Raw genomic sequence first — 17,647 nt, forward strand, 5'->3', positions numbered from 1 at the left:
GGCATCATCATAATCCGATGCTGAGAAATTCCTTTTCTCAGTAGCAAGGCGGCTGGGAGTAGAAGACTGCACTCAGGGTTTCAGGTGACCTGGTGAAGCGTTGCTCAACCCGCTTGGAGAGGAGCCCCCTCCACACCGACCAGGCGGCATGCGTAACTCTTGGTACCTATGCCAAGAGCAGGGTTTCATCCTGTGAGTCACCTGCTGTGCTTTAGTGGGAAGTCTGGGAGAGTGTGAGCTGGTTGAGCGCCAACAAGATTCTGTTCATCATGTATTTCTTTTGACTGGGAACCAACATTGCAAATAGGTTAGTATAAAATACCCACCCAATGGTTAATTATCTCAACCTGGACCTGGAACTTGCCTCTGGCAGGGGACCTTGGTTCTGCGAAAGGACACTTTGAATCCTAAAGGAAATTAGTTCTGAATATTCATTGGAAGGACTGCTGCTGAAGCTGAAACTCCAGTACTTTGGCCATCTGATGTGAAGAACTGACTCAGTTGAAAAGACCTTGACGCTGGGAAAGATTGAAGGCAGGAGGAGAAGGGGACCACAGAGGATGAGATGGTTGGATGGCCTCACTGACTCTTTAGACATGAGTTTGAGTAAATTCTGGGAGTTGGTGATGGACAGGGAAGCCTGGCGTGCTGCAGCCCATGGTGTTGCAAAGAGTTGGACATGACTGAGCAACTGAACTGAACTGATGGATTTTCTTCATGTGGGTTATGCATAGTCTTTGACTGTTGCCCAGTTGAACTTGCTCACCTTAGATACATTGTTCAGTCATCTTTCTCAGATGGAGTGATGATTATCTTGCAGAAACTTAATGACAGACCCTGAAGTATGTGGCTTGCTGTCCATTTGGTCTTGGGAGGGAGACAGGGTGCCCTGTGAGTAACCACAGGCTTCGGCAATCAGACTCATCTTCTGTGACTTTGTGAGGAGGTGAGAATCTATGACTTCTGGAGGTGATGAGGACAGTAAGCTGTGCACGTGAGGCTGCCCAGGTCAATGATGAGTGACCAGGCTACAGGCCAAGTGTAGTATTGAGGTTGGGAAGAGCCAGGCTCCCAGCCTCTGTGAGACCAAGTTAGAATTTCAGACCTGCCTCCTCCTGTTGAACAGCTTTGGGCAGTTCACTTAACCCCTGTGTGCCTCAGTCTCTTTATCTGTTAAATGGGTCTAGCACTTTGTTGCATTGTCATGAGACCCGGCTACAAAAATTGATGAGCAGACCCCAGTCCTATGGTTTTGACAGAGGTCCTCATAAATTTTCTCAGTGCCCTCAGCCTCCCATAGCGTCACAAGTGAAATACTGTTTGGGGTGGCTGAAAAGTTTGTTCATCTTTTCTGTAAGGTGTTGCAGAAAAACCCAAAGGAACTTTTTGGCCAGCCCACATTATAACCATTTTACAGATGAGGGGCTGAGGCTTTAGGAAAATCAGAAAATAGGCCTGTGACTAGAAAAGGAATTCCTGGCTAGTCTAGGTCTGCTATGTGGGTTACATGTATAAAACATGCTCTGCAAAAAACTAAAATGTATATTTAGAAAACAGTAGAAAAAGAAAATATAAAGTTTCAATAATAAAAAACAACCAATATTCAATTAAACGGAAATGTGAAACAGTTAACACTAGGAGTATAAGACATTTTCCATGGCTATATTTTCTTTCATCTTAGAACTGAACCAAACCCAGTAAAAGACTGTTTATCACTCTCGAGAAAAAAAAAAGTGTGCCATTTAGTATTTTCGTTTGATAATTTGAATTTGAGTTGTTTTCTCCTCTTACTGTTCTGGGCTCAGGTCCCACCCTTTCTGGCTTCATGTTCTGCTGTGAAAGTTGGGACTGGGATGGATTGGTGGAAGTGAGAGATGTTCTCTACAGGTCTGACGCCTGGCCCCGTGGAAGCTCTTGATGTGCCTCTTGTGCCTCGTTTTATCTTGGTGATTACAAGAGATTTAATTTTACAGACTAGACAATCCCATTTTACCACTAACAGTCAGAGAAAAATGGTCCTAGGTGTATGATCAAGGGCACGGTGATGTGACAGGGAGAATCAGTTCAGTTCAGTTGCTCAGTCGTGTCCGACTCTTTGCGACCCCATGAATCGCAGCACGCCAGGCCTCCCTGTCCATCACCAACTCCCGGAGTTTACTCAAACTCATGCCCATCGAGTCAGTGACGCCATCCAGCCATCTCATCCTTTTTTGTCCCCTTCTCCTCCTGCCTCCAATCCCTCCCAGCATCAGGGTCTTTTCCAATGAGTCAACTCTTCGCATGAGGTGGCCAAAGTATTGGAGTTTCAGCTTCAACATCAGCCCTTCCAATGAACACCCAGGACTGATCTCCTTCAGGATGGACTGGTTGGATCTCCTTGCAGTCCAAGGGACTCTCAAGAGTCTTCTCCAACACCACAGTTCAAAAGCATCAATTCTTCGGTGCTCAGCTTTCTTCACAGTCCAACTCTCACATTCATACATGACCACTGGAAAAACCATAGCCTTGACTAGACGTACCTTCGTTGACAAAGTAACGTCTCTGCTTTTTAATATGCTATCTAGGTTGGTCATAACTTTCCTTCTGAGGAGTAAGCATCTTTTAATTTCATGGCTGCAGTCACCATCTGCAGTGATTTTGGAGCCCCAAAAAATAAAGTCTGCCACTGTTTACACTGTTTCCCCATCTATTTCCCATGAGGTGATGGGACCAGATGCCATGATCTTAGTTTTCTGAATGTTGAGCTTTAAGCCAACTTTGTCCCTCTCCTCTCTCACTTTCATCAAGAGGCTTTTTAGTTCCTCTTCACTTTCTGCCATATGGGTGGTGTCGTCTGCATATCTGAGGTTATTGATATTTCTCCCGGCAATCTTGATTCCAGCTTGTGCTTCCTCCAGCCCAGTGTTTCTCATGATGTACTCTGCATATATGTTAAATAAGCAGGGTGACAATATACAGCCTTCACATACTCCTTTTCCTATTTGGGACCAGTCTGTTGTTCCATGTCCAGTTCTAACTGTTGCTTCCTGACCTGCATACAGGTTTCTCAAGAGGCAGGTCAGGTGGTCTAGTATTCCCATCTCTTTCAGAATTTTTCACAGTTTATTGTGATCCACACAGTCGAAGGCTTTGGCATAGTCAATAAAGCAGAAATAGATGTTTTTCTGGAACTCTCTTGCTTTTTCGATGATCCAGTGGATATTGGCAATTTGATCTCTGGTTCCTCTGCTTTTTCTAAAACCAGCTTGAACATCTGGAAGTTCTCAGTTCACGTATTGCTGAAGCCTGGCTTGGAGAATTTTGAGCATTACTTTACTACCATGTGAGATGAGTGCAATTGTGCGGTCGTTTGAGCATTCTTTGGGATTGCCTTTCTTTGGCAATGAAATGAAAATGGACCTTTTCCAGTCCTGTGGCCACTGCTGAGTTTTCCAAATTTACTGGCATATTGAGTGCAGCACTTTCACAGCATCATCTTTCAGGATTTAGGCACATATTAAAGCTAGTTAATGTGCTTAAAGTTTTGATGACTTTTTAACAGCCGTATTGTGAAAAGCTACATGTACCTCAACCAGTAGTTTGAAAGCGATGAATTCTCGTTTTGAATCTTAAAAAAAAATTGTGGTTAAAAAAAGGCAACATAATACTTGTCATTTTAACCAGTTTTGTGTTTACAATTCAGTAACAGTTATTACATTGATAAGATTGTACAATGACCGTCACTGTCTATGTCCCAAACTTTTTCATCACCTCCAAGAAACACTGTAACCATTCAGCAGTAAATCCCCTGCCCTTCAGCGCCTGGTAACCTCTGATCTCCTCTTTCTATCCATGGGTTTGCCTAGTCTAGGTATTTCACCTGAGTGGGCTTTGATCTTGTCACTGTTGCATGACATTTTCAAGGTTCATCCGTATTGTAGCAAGTATCATCCTCCATTCCTTTTAATGGCTGAGTGATATTGCCCTGTGTTTATCAGATGGCATCCTGTTTACCCATTCACTTGCTGATGGACGCCTCAGTTGTTTTCACTTTTTGCCTGTTGTGAATAATACTGCATTGAACATTCATGTGCAAGTTAGGAATGATGCCATTTTGTATCATCTGTGGAGATATATTTTAATTTCTTGGGACTCAAGGAGTAGGACTTTTCAAATTGGGGGATCCTTGTCTTTGACCAGGGTGCCCTCTTGACCCTTGGGCAGGTATGAGTGTCCCATGTCTTTACCAGGCTTCCCCGTTTTCTTGCCAAGCTTACCACTGTGGTTTGTTTGGGAGGATGCTGGCAGCTGGTGAGTCAGCCGGCCTCCAGCCATCCTGGCTTGATTGCATCCTTCCATCCCAGGCCTCTGAGCCTCTTGTTTGCTTGTCTGGAGTTGAGCCAAGAAGTTTCTTGTGCATCCAGTTACTATGTTTGCTATTGGCTGTAGATGGGATCAATGCATATCATTTTTAATTTATACATGTCTTCTGCACTGTGTTGGGGCACAGAGTTACTTATGTATATGCCACCTTTGGCCTTCCTGGTGGCTCAGCTGGTAAAGAGTCCACCTGCAATGCAGGAGACCCTGGTTCGATTCCTGGGTCAGGAAGATCCCTTTCAGAAGGGAACGGCTACCCACTCCAGTATTCTCGGGCTTCCCTGATGGCTCAGACAGTAAAGAATCTGCCTGCAATGAGGGAGACCTGGGTTCCATCCCTGGGTTGGGAAGAGCCTCTGGAGAAGGGAATGGCTACCCACTCCAGTATTCTTGCCTGGAGAATCCCCTGGACAGAGGGGCCTGGCAGGCTACAGTCCACGGGGTCACAAAGAGTGGGGCACAGCTGAGCAACTTTCACTTTTATGCTGCCTTTAATGTTTATTTTAGGGAATTATTTTAAGGAGGGAATACCTGAATTGGTGGAATGTACAGCAGGTTTCAGTCAGTCTGGCTTCCAGGCTGAATCTGCCATCATTTTATTCTGTGAGCCTGAGCCGGTCACTTCACCTTTCTGACCTGCAAGATTGCCACCCTCGTTTCGGCTCTTGTATACATTGGTCTGTGACTCTCCATGAGTCTGTTGCCTCACCTCAGGCCTTTTACTATTCTGATGTATAAGCTTGTTGCATTTCCTGATTGAAAGTAATCTTTGCCTTTTGGATCTGTGTCTAGGGAAAATGGCACCGTGTGGTCTTAGAGACATAAAATCCAATACTTGTGTGCTTGGAAGGGAAAGCGAAATAAGCGGATTCCCATTAGCAAGTTCCTGGCATTACAAGTCCCCTGATTTGAATTGATTGTGTTCCTTTCACTAGCAGAGAACTGTCAGATGTCAGGTGTTGAAATGCATCACTTCCCGGTTGTACTCAAGTGCTAGGTGTGTCCTCCCTACCCAGCTTCACCTGGATATGTTCTGGGTAATGCAGAAAATGTGAAATGACATTTACCACTCTACTGTAATATAAAATAAAGTTAAAAGCTACTCTTCCCCATGAAAAACAAAACCTAATACTATTTTATTGACTGTCCTTGGTGAACACCAAAGGCTGCTGTTACTCACTGTGGTGATCCTCATGAGGGGACGTGTTGCTTCCTCATAATAGAGACTTGATAGGAAGGGCTCAAGAGGGGTCTCTGTGGACCTGGGGTCTTGGAAGGGCCCCCACTCTCTCATTCAGCATGTGACTAGTCTCAGCTGTGTTGTTGTTTGGTCACTAAGTCGTGTCTGATTCTTCTGTAACCCCCTGGACTGCAGCCCGCCGGGCTCCTCTGTCCGTGGGATATCTCAGGCAGGAATACTGGAGTGGGTTGCCATTCCCTTCTCCAGGGGATCTTCCCTGCCCAGGGATCGAACCCGTGTCTCCTGTATGGGCAGGTCGATTCTTTACCGCTGAGTCACCTGGGAAGCTCATGTCCCAACTGTACTATCTATATCCACGACCAAAATAACATTATCAACAGAAAAACATCAAAAACGTTCTAAACCCTAAAACAGCTTGAGACGCAGTCTTGGCTTATTTCCTGACTGACATGTCTTTGCCTGTGTTTTGCTCTTTACCGTTTAGGGAAAATATTAGGCATGTGCTCCTACAAAGCCATTAGCCCATCCCGCCCATTGTCCAAGGCATCTGTGTCAACTTCCCAGTTTACTGAAGAGACTGGAGGGTTTGCTTTAAGTCACTTACTGGTTGTTGGTGGAGCCTGGACTTGAACTAGGTCTTCTTACTGCCTGTTTTTGCACCTCCTGTGAGCAAAGGAGGCCTCCCCAGTGAGAACACTCCCTGCCCCAGCTTTTGCAGGAGGCTATCATACTGAATGGTAAGGTTATCACGGCTGCATGTTCTTTGGAAAGATAGCGGGAATGAAATTAGAGCTTGACTTCTTATCTTGGTACATTCGTTACTCAGCCGTGATGTGACTCTTCGTGCCAATAATAACTGTTATTGTTTATTGCTCTCGAGCAGAGAGATGCCTAAAAGATCCCACACCAGTGAGAACCCAGATGCTCTCACCCCCACGAACCACATGCATCTCTTGCGCAAGGAGCTTGGAGACCTTGGAACCAACTGCCTCACAGTGTGTGTGGGGGGGCAGGACAGCATTGGGCTCCATGTGGGTGAAGCTAATAGGGGCTGAGAGTTCATGGACTCTTCCTCTGTCTTCCTTGTTACCTCTGTCCCCTGGCTACCCTTCCTCCCCTCTCCCCATCACCCTTGCAGTTACAAGTCCGGGTTCAGTTACGTTAATCACCACTGAGTCCTGAAACTCTTAGCCTTGGCATGTGAGATAAAAGTGGTCTGTAAAGAAATGTAATTTGGGGCAATGAAAGCCAATGGGAATTTTAAAGTCATGGAAACATATAATTGGAAGTTAGAGCTGGGAAGTCAGAGAAAATTAATTTGAACACCATCATTTATATGGTTGAGGAAATTGAAGCCTTTGGATTTCAAGGAACTTGCCACACAGTCACTGCAGTGTATTCTGGAGGTGGCCTTTAAAGGCTATTAGAGTTTGCACAGCCTCTTTCCGCAGATGTTGTATTTTTCAGGATTATTTCTGCTTATTGATTTTGCATTCAGTTTTCAGATAGTAAAAACTATGTTAACAGTTTCTCTGGGGAAGAAAATGGCAACCCATTTGAGTATTCTTACCTGGGAAACCCCATGGGCAGAGGAGCCTGGTGGGTCCATGGGGTTGCAAAAGAGTTGGACATGATTTAGCCACTAAACAATAACAACAATATAAGCACTTTAAGAGAGTAAAAGGAAAGAAAGACTCTCAAAGTTTGGTTGGTGCAAAGTGTAAAGTCATAAAACATTCTTTTATCGAATCTAATTTAATGAGAGCTTTGCACATTATGGGCTTCCCTGGTGGCTCAGATGGTAAAGAATCCGTCTGCAATGCAGGAGACCCGGATTCCACCCCTGGGTTGGGAAGATCCCCTGGAGGAGGGCATGGCAACCCACCCCAGTATTCTTGCCTGGAGAGTCCCATGGACGGAGGAGCCTGGGGGGGGCTACAGTCCCTGGCGTCACACAGAGTCAACTGAGTGACTAACACTTTCACTTTCACTTGCACATCAAGACAAGACAAGACATTCAAAGGGTGGGCTTTGGTTTCTTCTCAGAGAGAAGGAAGGCCTCGCTCGTCCAGGGCTGAGTCAAGGGTTTTCAAACATGTTGGTGTCCCTGAACACATCCTCAGATCACCGAGCGGGCTGGGTGACATGGATCCATATTTAGACTTTCAGTCAGTTTCAAACATAAAAAATTGATTTTGGCGATCAGACGGCAGTCAACTGCGAAATGTATTTGTGAAGAAGCTTCTGAGTTTCCATAGTGACATCATAGGATTAACCGGATCTGTGTTTAGATCCGTACCTATGCTGGGGAATCGTTTTATTTGGATTCAGAATATTTGACGGTGTTAATTAACACCCCAGTTGGGCTTCACCTCCCTTAAGGAGCACTTTCTCCCCAGCTTTGTTGCTGATTCAGGGTGACAAAGGTGATGGCAGGTTGGTGTGAGCACTGATTCCTTAGTCCTCCTTCCTAGCTGCAGATGCAGACTGGGGAGAGTGGCGGAGGGCTCACTGCAGGCACTGATATCAACTCTGCAGATCTTTTCAGCTCAGCTGATTACGATGATTTGGGGTTAAGCTGCTTTGATTCCTGAGCAAGTTGGTTTTGAAGACACTTGAGCAGCTCATCTAGAAGAATCTTGTTTAAGAAGGGCATTTGTGTCGTTGAGAACACAATTTCTAAGGAATTTTAAAAGCCAGCTATTATAGGTCTAATAAGCAAAATAGCAAGATAAAGACCTAGTAAAATCTTTGGGGAAAATTAAAAAAAAATTAGTTTTTTCTGAGTGTAAATTCAGCTGACAAAGAAGAGAGACCTTTAACCCTTTGTGGCTTTCTTCCCCACATATTAAATGTTGTTTTCCAACATGTATTAATTGATTATTTAGTTAATTAATTAATTATAATTGCCTGTTTAGCTAGCTCTTGTATAAAATATCCATAAGCAGTATAAATACCGTTTAAGGGTGTGATGGCTTGGAGATTCTTTTCAAACTGTTTTTTAGGTAAATCTTTCTTTTTTCCCACTTGTGGTAGTGGAGGATTACTCTTGTAACTCGTTTCATTTAATATCGTCTCCAGGTTTATCTTGATCGCAGATGACTGGTGAAAACAAAAGCCAGTTGTGTGCCCTCTACTGGTTGTATTTCTCTGTTACAGAAGTATTGCATGTGGATGCCCGAGTTCATTGCTGGTGGTAGGGCTCATAACTGTGCTTGCTTGTTCTTCTCCTAAATTCATATGAATTTTTAAAAGCAAAACGAGTGGCCTTAGAAGCTGCAGTTCGGAAGCTGGTGCCTTAAGAAGGGCTCGAGTGTCTTCCTAGTCAGTTTGTCGTGTGGCTTGTGGAGGGGACCCACAGCTTGGCACTCTTCCTTCTGTTATGGGAGTAAGCGCTTTGGTGCAAAGAGACATCCCTCTGTGAGGCCAGTGGCCGCCGCTTGGGAACGCTTGGGTTCTGATCCTGGTCTAGGCTGGCCCTTGTCGCCCACATCAGGTCCTTGGCAATCTGTCAGCTACTGAATGCAGTCAGCAGACTTTTATGTGCTGTCAGATCATGCAGACTCTTGAACCCCCTGGTGTCCTGTGGATTTCTGCCAGAAGCAACTAAAGGGGACTCTCTTTTCTGGCCTGAGAGGTGGGTAGTATAGTGGGGACTCCTTCAGTTTAATCCCATGTCCATTTATTGAGAACCTACCATCTGGTAGGTTTTAAGGGGGATTCAAAATGAGCAAGCCCACTGCCCCCTTGCACACACTCCTCACCCCTCTGAACCACAACCACAAATCTCTTTCTTATTCAAGAAAGAAGAAAAAAAAATACGGCATCCTAGTTAAAAGAAGTATTCAATACTTCTTAGGTAATGATGAGACTAGAAAAACCTGTAGAAAAGATGTCGACTTTGTGATGCTTGCATTCTTTTTCCTGTAAGTGATTTGTAACTTGCTTTTCGATAAGCTGTAATGAGATTAAACATCCTTCCTGTTCTCAGTGAAGTGTCTCCAGCTAATGACTGTCTACAGAGAGATGACTGATGTGACTGGGATAAGCCCGGCCCTGTGTATCTTTCACAACTCTTTCATTTTGCACCCGATGATCCTTGCCCAGCCATACAATGATTCTCAAGCTGATACCCTGGCTTTCTGTTATCTTCCTCTCAACCCTGTCTTGATTATCTTCATCCAAGTTCAACAGAATTTGGTTTTGTGAGTTGCATGAACCTGAGGCTGTGCCCCAGATCGGTAAACTTTTTTCCTGATTCTGAGCTCACATGGACAGCTATCAGTCATCAAATGCTGCACAATGAAAATGAAGGAGAAATGCTATTCTGTATTTTCATAAGTCCCAGGAGAGTCTCTTTATAATGTTGGTGATCATAGATGGAATGTCTGTTAAGCGACAGTTGATAGCAAGACCTCTGTCAGGGTCTCTCGCTAGCAGCACTATTGGTCTCTTGGGCTGGATAACCCTTTGTTGAAGGGGGCTTTCCTGTGCATTTTGGGGTGCTTAGCAGCATCCCTGACTGTCACCTGTTTGAATGTAATGCACCCCCAAGTTGTGTCTCCAATGCTAAATATCCCCTCAGGGCAAAGTCACCTTTTGTTAAGGACCATTATCCAAATCCAGGACCGAAACCACTATCCCCTATCAGGACCACTGCCTTCCTTTTTCATTCTGCTCCTTCAGAAGTCTTACTGAACATTCATTTGGTTGTTTGCTTCATTCATTTATCAGACAGTCTTTAAATGTTTACTTACGCTAGCTTCTCAGCAAGGTACTGGGAATATAAAAATCGACTAGGCATCTACTTCTTCCTCATTTTTGAATCAGCTTTGAATGGATTGTGGTTTTTACCATTTTGATTTTTATGATTATCTTGAAAGTTCCCTTTTCTGAGTATTGCTCCCAGCCTGTGTCTCTGACAGGCACTTGAGCAATTAGGACCTCTTTAATGAGCAATGTTGTGTTTCTATTTCTGTAGCCTGTTTGTTTGAAAAAAGTCCCTTGCAGCGTGGGTCAGTATCCTTGGCTTTTGACACAGCTATTAACCTTGTAAAATGATAATACGCTATTAATCTATCAATTTCATCCATGAATGCTTCAACTCTTTCAGACAGGGCCTCTTGCTTGTCATTCCAGATATCCTATTTTCTTATACTGTGGTTTCTTTCCTTCTCTTGAACTGGCCACCTGAGGCTTCATTTCATGTGTGGTCCTTTTAAGTTTTATTTAAGCGAACTTCTGTTTGGGAACCAAGAGCAAGCCCAGCTGAAAGACACCACTGGACTGCTTTCAGGTGAAATTTGTTGGCTTGTGTCCTTTAGGAAACTGTGATATAGAAATTGCTCATGGGAAATCAAATTACAGCAGTTATATTTCAAAGAGGAGGGGCAGGGGGATGCATTTCAGGGAGGAGTTTACAGATGGCTTCAACAAGATTGGTAATTTTAATTTTTTTAAGTTGTCTGGTTCATTATATTATTTTCAAGTATATTTTTGTATACCTGAAATATTTTCTAATAGGCTTTAAAGGAAAAATAAGCAGCTGAAAGTGGTTTTTTTTTTTTCTTCCTGTCCTCGACTCTTTTAAACTACATATTCAGGAAATTAGGTCTCCAGTTGCTGAACTACCCATGTTCCTGCCGGGGAAGAGCGGGTACGTGCAGTTATTTAAGATTTATAGCCTCTTAAATCAGGTAAGAGGCACTGCTTTTATGCCACGTGGTTTCGAAAAATAGACTTTTTGCAGGGTGACCAGGTTCGTCTGTAAAATGGGTAAAACCTGTTAGGAATTAAATTTCCCCTAAGGATGCAGGCGCTGGGCGCTGGGGAGCCCACGGCGTTGCGCACACTAAAGGCAGACTTGAATCGGAGGAGGCGGAGAGGAGGGAGGCGACGGTGTGCGGGGAGGAGCCACAAGCCTTCTTCTACACACCCAAATGACCGGACTCATCACAGCACGAAACTTCTCAAGGTAACGCCCACTCCCACCGCCTGGAGCCCGGGGAAGGCTGGCTGCTTCCTCATTTCTGTTACTGGAAGTTCTGAGAGATGGGAAGCAAGACGCGAGCGGCATGTGCGCCTCGCTGAGCGGCGGTGAGCTTGAATTTCAAACCCGGTTCTTTTCACCCGCAAATTTCTTTGTGTTGGGAGGTGTGGGCCAGCAGCCCTGGGGAGGCGAGAGGCCGGACGGGAGCCCGGCCTCCGCAGCTGCCGCGCGGGGACCTGTGCGCCCGGGATCGGCGGGGCGCGTCTCCGCGCTGCGCTGGGGCTGCCCGGGGACACCACCCAAGTGGGTTCTGCTTCCTGGGGAAAGGGGTTCGGGGTTTTGAAAGCGCTTCATCCCCCACCCCCTTCCGCGCGCGCCCTTTCTGTAACCAAGGATCTCGCTGAATCTGGGTTCTGGAAGGAGACTGGGGAATCCTGTTATCCACCAAAGATGCGCCGTGTCTCAGGCTGCCCTGCCGCGCGCTCAGTGGCCACGTCTTTGAAAATGAACCCCGTGAAAGTCTCGGGATTTTAAGGGACAAAAACTTCCGAAGGAATATTCCGAAGCTGTGGTGCTAACAGGCTCCTGGGTGGGAATTCTGGAGTGAAGCCTGGGAAGTCTACGTTTCTCATTAATTCTGTCTGATTGAGTGAGTACAGTTCCAGGGTTTCTGGCTATTGAGGTGTTATTTATTTATGTGGAACTTTTTTTCTTGAAAAATGTTAGTTTTCTGTGGCAGTTGGCTTGTCTTTAGGTTGATTGCCCAAGTCGATTTCTGGTGGGGTGGGGAGAGGAAGTTTGGGTGGAGGGTGGCACAGAGGTTGGGTTGATTGCAAGAGACACTTGTCTCAGCAGAGGATAAACTTGGACAAATGCGGGCATTCTTTAGGTTTTATTTTGAGCCCCTCAAAGAGCTTTCTTTTGACATGTGCAGTGTGTCCTCACTGCAGGGTCGTTAGGTGGAGGCCTGGGGGCTAACTGTTATCTGTGTCATCTATTTCCTATCTGATCAACAGGTTAGTGCAGACCAGTGGGAGGGGTGTGTGTGTGTTGTAAGCTGATCTTTTGTAAGAATTTTTAGAGAATTGTCCTACTCTCTGAGCCAGAAGCAAAGGCGAATGAATGTGTGGGTCTTATATTTGTAGAAAACTGAGTTTTATTTTGTAAGGGCTTCTCCAAGTTCTGGGGTGGGTGTGACTGGCCGATGTTAGTGGCCGATTCTGTCGTTCTTCTAAAGCCAGAATGGACCAGCCTGACTTCCCCAGGCAACCTTCCATCTGAACTTCGGGGCTTGGGGGACAGGATGCTGTTCCCACAGTCTTAGCCTTGTACCTTGCTCGAAGTTTATGATACAGAAGTAGAATGAAATTACTTTTAAACCAATCTAGACACATGCTGGGCTTCCTAGGTGGCTCCGTGGTAAAGAACCTGCCTGCTAATGCAGGAGACCTGGGGTTCAATCTCTGGGTGGAGAAGATTCCCCTGGAGGAGGACATGGCAACCCACTCCAGTATTCTTGCCTGGAGAATCCCAGGGACAGAGGAGCCTGGCTGCAGAGGGCTACAGTCCATGGAGTCGCAGAGAGTCAGTCGTGACTTAGCTGCTGAACATGAGCACCCACACGTGCCAGGGAGAAGCAACAGGAGGCATGGTCTGGGCTGCGGGAGCCCCGCGTCCCAGCTTGTTGTGGGCTCCAGAAAGAGCATGCACGTGGGGATGAACTTGATGCTGATTCCTCCTACCCCGCCAAGGAGCCTTCAGTGACTTACTCAACAGGAAAGACAACCAGACTCGATCTCGTGATGGTGCTGCTAAAACTGACTAATAGACCCTGGTTTATGGAGTTTATGGAACAGTCATCCTCAGCTAGGGAAGGGGGAATATGTTATTCAGAAAGGTTTCTAGACACTGTCACATGGGACTGCCTGGGGATAGCATCGTGAAGCTGTTTGAAACCTGTGTTAATTATGCTATGTGACCTTGCAGGTGTTTATCTGTATCGTTGTTTTCTTGTGGTCTCTGTACCTCGCTCATAAGTAACCTGGATGGGCTCTGGATATTTGAGTTTTATCTTATTTATTTATTTGTTTATATTGTTTGGCTGCGCTGCAGGGCGTGTGGGATCTCAGTTATATGACCAGGGATTGAACCTGCCCCTCTTTCATTGGTATTGTGGAGTCTTAACCCTTGGACCACCAAGAAAGTCCTTGGATTTTATTTTTTTATTATTGCAAGTTCAGTTTATTCTGTAGAAGTAAGGCTATTAAGATAATCTTGTTTTCAGTAATTAGTTTTGTTTTCTTTTTAATAGGGATTAATAGGGATTTTCCCATTTCATGTTAAACTTATTGATATAAAGTTACACATACTATCCTTTCATAATATTTTTCAAGAGTATAGCATCTGTAGAAGCATTTCTTGTTTCATTTCTGGAATTGGTGATTTGTGCCTTTTTTCTTTTTGATCAACCTTGCTAATATATTATCAGTTTTATTCATTTTTGAAAGACCTAACTTTGGTTTTGTTTATATATTATTTTGTTTATATTTTAAATGAAGTATAAACAAACACAACTTCTTGTAAGTTTACATGCATTTAAAAAATTGTGCCCTGTGGAACTCTGTCAAAAAAGATTTCAAGAGCCTTTGAAACTAAATAACTAAGTCTCCTAGTTGTATGGAGGAAGATACTGTGTATTTATGTCTCTGAGTATCATACCTGTTGGAGCAAATTGTTGTAACGGGGGTTTTGCATATTCACTGGGACACACCCTGTGAAATTGTTTTGGAAATACCTTACTAGAATTCACCCAAGACTTACTGATAATTTAAAGTGAATTGAAGGTGATTTCAACCCACTTAACAATACAAGTTTACTTTGTACTGAGACAGAGCAAATTTGTTGTAATGACTGAGGAAAAGAGTTTCAGTTTGGTTCATATTTAATGCATGAGCCTTGGCATTTTAGAGTTTCCTCAGAAAATCTTTCTGAGTATGTGGTGGTGGTGTAAGAACAATGACTTTGGAGTCAGAAAGAGCTGGGTTTGAATTCCTGCTCTCGGGTGTAGCTGTGTGGCCCGGGGAAGGTTGCCTAACCTCTCTGAGCCTGTGGGTCCCCTACTGTGAGACAGGTAATGGAAACTATTCTGGGGGGCCTTAGTGAGCTTTCTCTGAGTTTTCATGTCAGGTGCCTACCTCGTGGTTTGGCACAAGTAGATAGTAAACTGTAGTCCATGGAGTTCTTTCCTCCGCTGCGCTCGTCCAAGGTCACAGCTCTCTCATTGCCTCCCTCCAGAAATGTGGAAGGGCACTGCAGCAGCATGAAAAAAATCTACTTCTAGCATTTTTTTTTTTTTTAATTCCGGGCAAGTGGAATTACCAGGGTCCCTTTCCATATTTTCAAATTATCCCAGTGAATTGATGGTAAACTGACTGTACATTTCCCCCCCTCCACTTTTTTTTTTAATGAAAAAAATTTTTTTTTAATTGTGGAAAAAGTGGCATAGCCTAAAACATACTATTTTAATATGGTGGGAGATGGTTGGGGCTGATGAACACTACATTGATTTTGTATTTCCACCACATTTCCTGATATTAATACTATAAGATGGCACTAGTGGTAAAGAACCCTCCTGCCAGTGCAGGAGACGGAAGAGACTCTGGTTCTATTGTTAGGTCAGGAAGATTCCGTGGAGGAGGACATGGCAACTCACTCCAGTATTGTTCCCTGGAGAATCCCACGGATAAGGGAACCTGGCAAGCTATAATCCCTAAGGGTCGCAGAGAGTCAGACACAACTGAAGCAACTTAGCATGTGCGTGTGCGCACACACACATACACACGCATACACACACACACATACACACGCGCACACACACACACCCGCGTGCGTACTGTTCAGAGGCAGTAAGTACACACGCATTGTTGTGCAACTCTCACCATCGACAGCTTCCTGGGGTTATTGTATATTTTCCTTCAGTTCATTTCACCCCCTTGAGAGTCTCACTGCTCTCTTCTAATTCCCTCCCTTTCTTTCTTTCTTTTTTTTGGGCTGTCTTCAGGGTCCACATCGGGGCTTCCCTGGTGGCTCAGATGGTAAAGAATCTGCCTGCAGTGCAGGAGACCTGGGTTTGATCCTTGGGTCGGGAAGATCCTCTGGAGAAGGAAATGGCAATGCACTCTAGTATTCTTGCCTGGAGAATCCCATGCACAGAGGAGCCTGGCGGGCTACAGTCCATGGGATCACAAAGAGTCGGACACGACTGAAGTGGCTGAGCCCACACAGGGTACAAAGCTCAAAACTTGGGATGTAAGGCAGTGGGGTTGCTCCTTTGAAGGCAAAGTTTGTTAACCTTAGTTACTACAGAATTTAGCTGGGAGATGCTTGGGGTTGATAGCCACGTTGATTTCGTATTTCCGCCGCATTTTCTGAGCGTCTTCTTCCCGGGCTTGGAGTTTGTTCATGCTTTGTGGGGAGATATGGATCGTTGAATGCTGCTGCCGACCTCTTAACCAAGAAGGGAAATGAAGAGCAAAGGGTGGAGGAGGTTGGTTGGGTAATATTCCTGCACAAAGGACTGTAGCATTATTGACGTCTCCAAACTCAAGTTGTTTGTTCTCCCTGGGGTTTCTCCTCTGAATAGATCCTGGGAGAATCTGTGGCATAATTAGTTAAGATTTATTTAGGCATTCAGTGTTGCAATGGGGGCTGAGCTGGGCATGGGGAAGGATTGTGAGCAGAGAAAGGCTTTATGGTGTGGTGCAGCATCATTTGCTATTCTGCCCAAGGAGCGAGTCTTGGTTTACATTTTGCGGAGTGAATTGGCCTTCGCCATGGGGTTATTTTCCAAGTCGGCAGATTGACTAACCAGCTGCCCTTGACCTGGCCTGTCTGCTATGACCCCGAGGGCTTAGTGATAGCACCGGAGCTGCTGTTTGTTTTAGCTGGTGTTTTTATGAGAACGGAGAACAAGAGGGCCCATAGTCTTCCTAAGTGTTTTGCAGCTCTGCTTCCCTAGTTTATTTTGATTCCTTTGCTTGAAAACAAAGTATTAGCATACCATTCATTGGTGAAACTTGAGGGTGAGAGGTCATCACTTTTGGAAAGCTGTCTTTTTTAATGGTTCTGGATGGATTTGTAAGATCTTGAGCTAGGTCCTAGCGCCTCATGCGGTACCTTGGACTCGTTTCCTCTAGTGTTTGACAATTTGGGCTTTCATAAATTATGAGATTTTAGTGGGCAAGAATAACCATGGCCAGAGAGCTTTGTATGAAGCCACGGTGGTATGGGGGCCTGGTAAGCGAAGGTGGTGCTAGTGGTAAAGAATCCGGCTGCCAGTGCAGGAGACGTATGAAATGAAGGTTCAACCCCTGGGTTGGGAAGATCTGGGGGAGGGCATGGCAACCCGCTCCAGTATTCTTGCCTGGAGAATCCCATGGACAGAGGGGCCTGGTGGGCTACAGTCCATAGTGTCGCACAGAGTTGGACACAACTGAAGCGACTTAGCATACACGCAAATGCTTCTTTGATTATTCAAATACAAATTGCTTGTTAGATTATGAATACTAAATACTGATTTATTGAGTACCTATAACATGGTGGTGGTGGTGGTGGTTTCGTTTCCAAGTCATGTCTGACTCTTGCGACCCCATGGACTATAGCCTGCCAGGCTCCTCTGCCAATGGGATTCTTCAGGCAAGGATACTGGAGTGGGTTGCTATTTCCTTCTCGAGGGATCTTCCCAACCCAGAAATCGAACCCGAGTCTCCTGCATTGCAGGAAGATTCTTTACCGACTGAGCTATAGGGGAAGCCTGTCTACAGCATGTGAGGTACTTTTCCTAAGTTATCACAGTGAGGTTTCCGAGGAGGATCTCGTAACCTCTAGAGGAATATGAAAGGTGAGCACAAAACCTATTGCTTTCCTGTGTCTTTTCTTGTGGGTAGAACCACAGTGGACTGAGCCCCACCCCTTTAGACCTGAAGCCAGAAGCAGGAGGGCTGGTCCCATGGGGTGTGATGGCTCTGGGTTCTAGCCTCTCACCTAGGACATGAGCTGCCCCTGCGGATGGCACATTTGGAGATCTTGAGAAGCCTCTC

General features: G+C 45.1%; 1 protein-coding gene across 5 annotated transcripts in view; it reads left to right on the top strand.

The window, feature by feature from the left end:
- TIAM1 (TIAM Rac1 associated GEF 1) overlaps positions 1–17,647 on the top strand; it is a 451,497-nt gene that overhangs the window by 208,234 nt on the left and 225,616 nt on the right. The window contains exon 1 of one of the 5 annotated variants that reach the window (XM_043892671.1): positions 11,525–11,656. The exons of the other annotated variants lie outside the window; for them this stretch is intronic. The gene's annotated coding sequence lies outside the window, so the exon portion shown is untranslated. Of the gene's footprint in view, positions 1–11,524; positions 11,657–17,647 lie in introns of those variants that run through there. 5 annotated transcript variants of the gene reach the window in all.

The sequence above is a fragment of the Cervus elaphus genome, chromosome 31 (assembly GCF_910594005.1).
Source record: "Cervus elaphus chromosome 31, mCerEla1.1, whole genome shotgun sequence".
Lineage (NCBI taxonomy): Eukaryota > Metazoa > Chordata > Mammalia > Artiodactyla > Cervidae > Cervus > Cervus elaphus.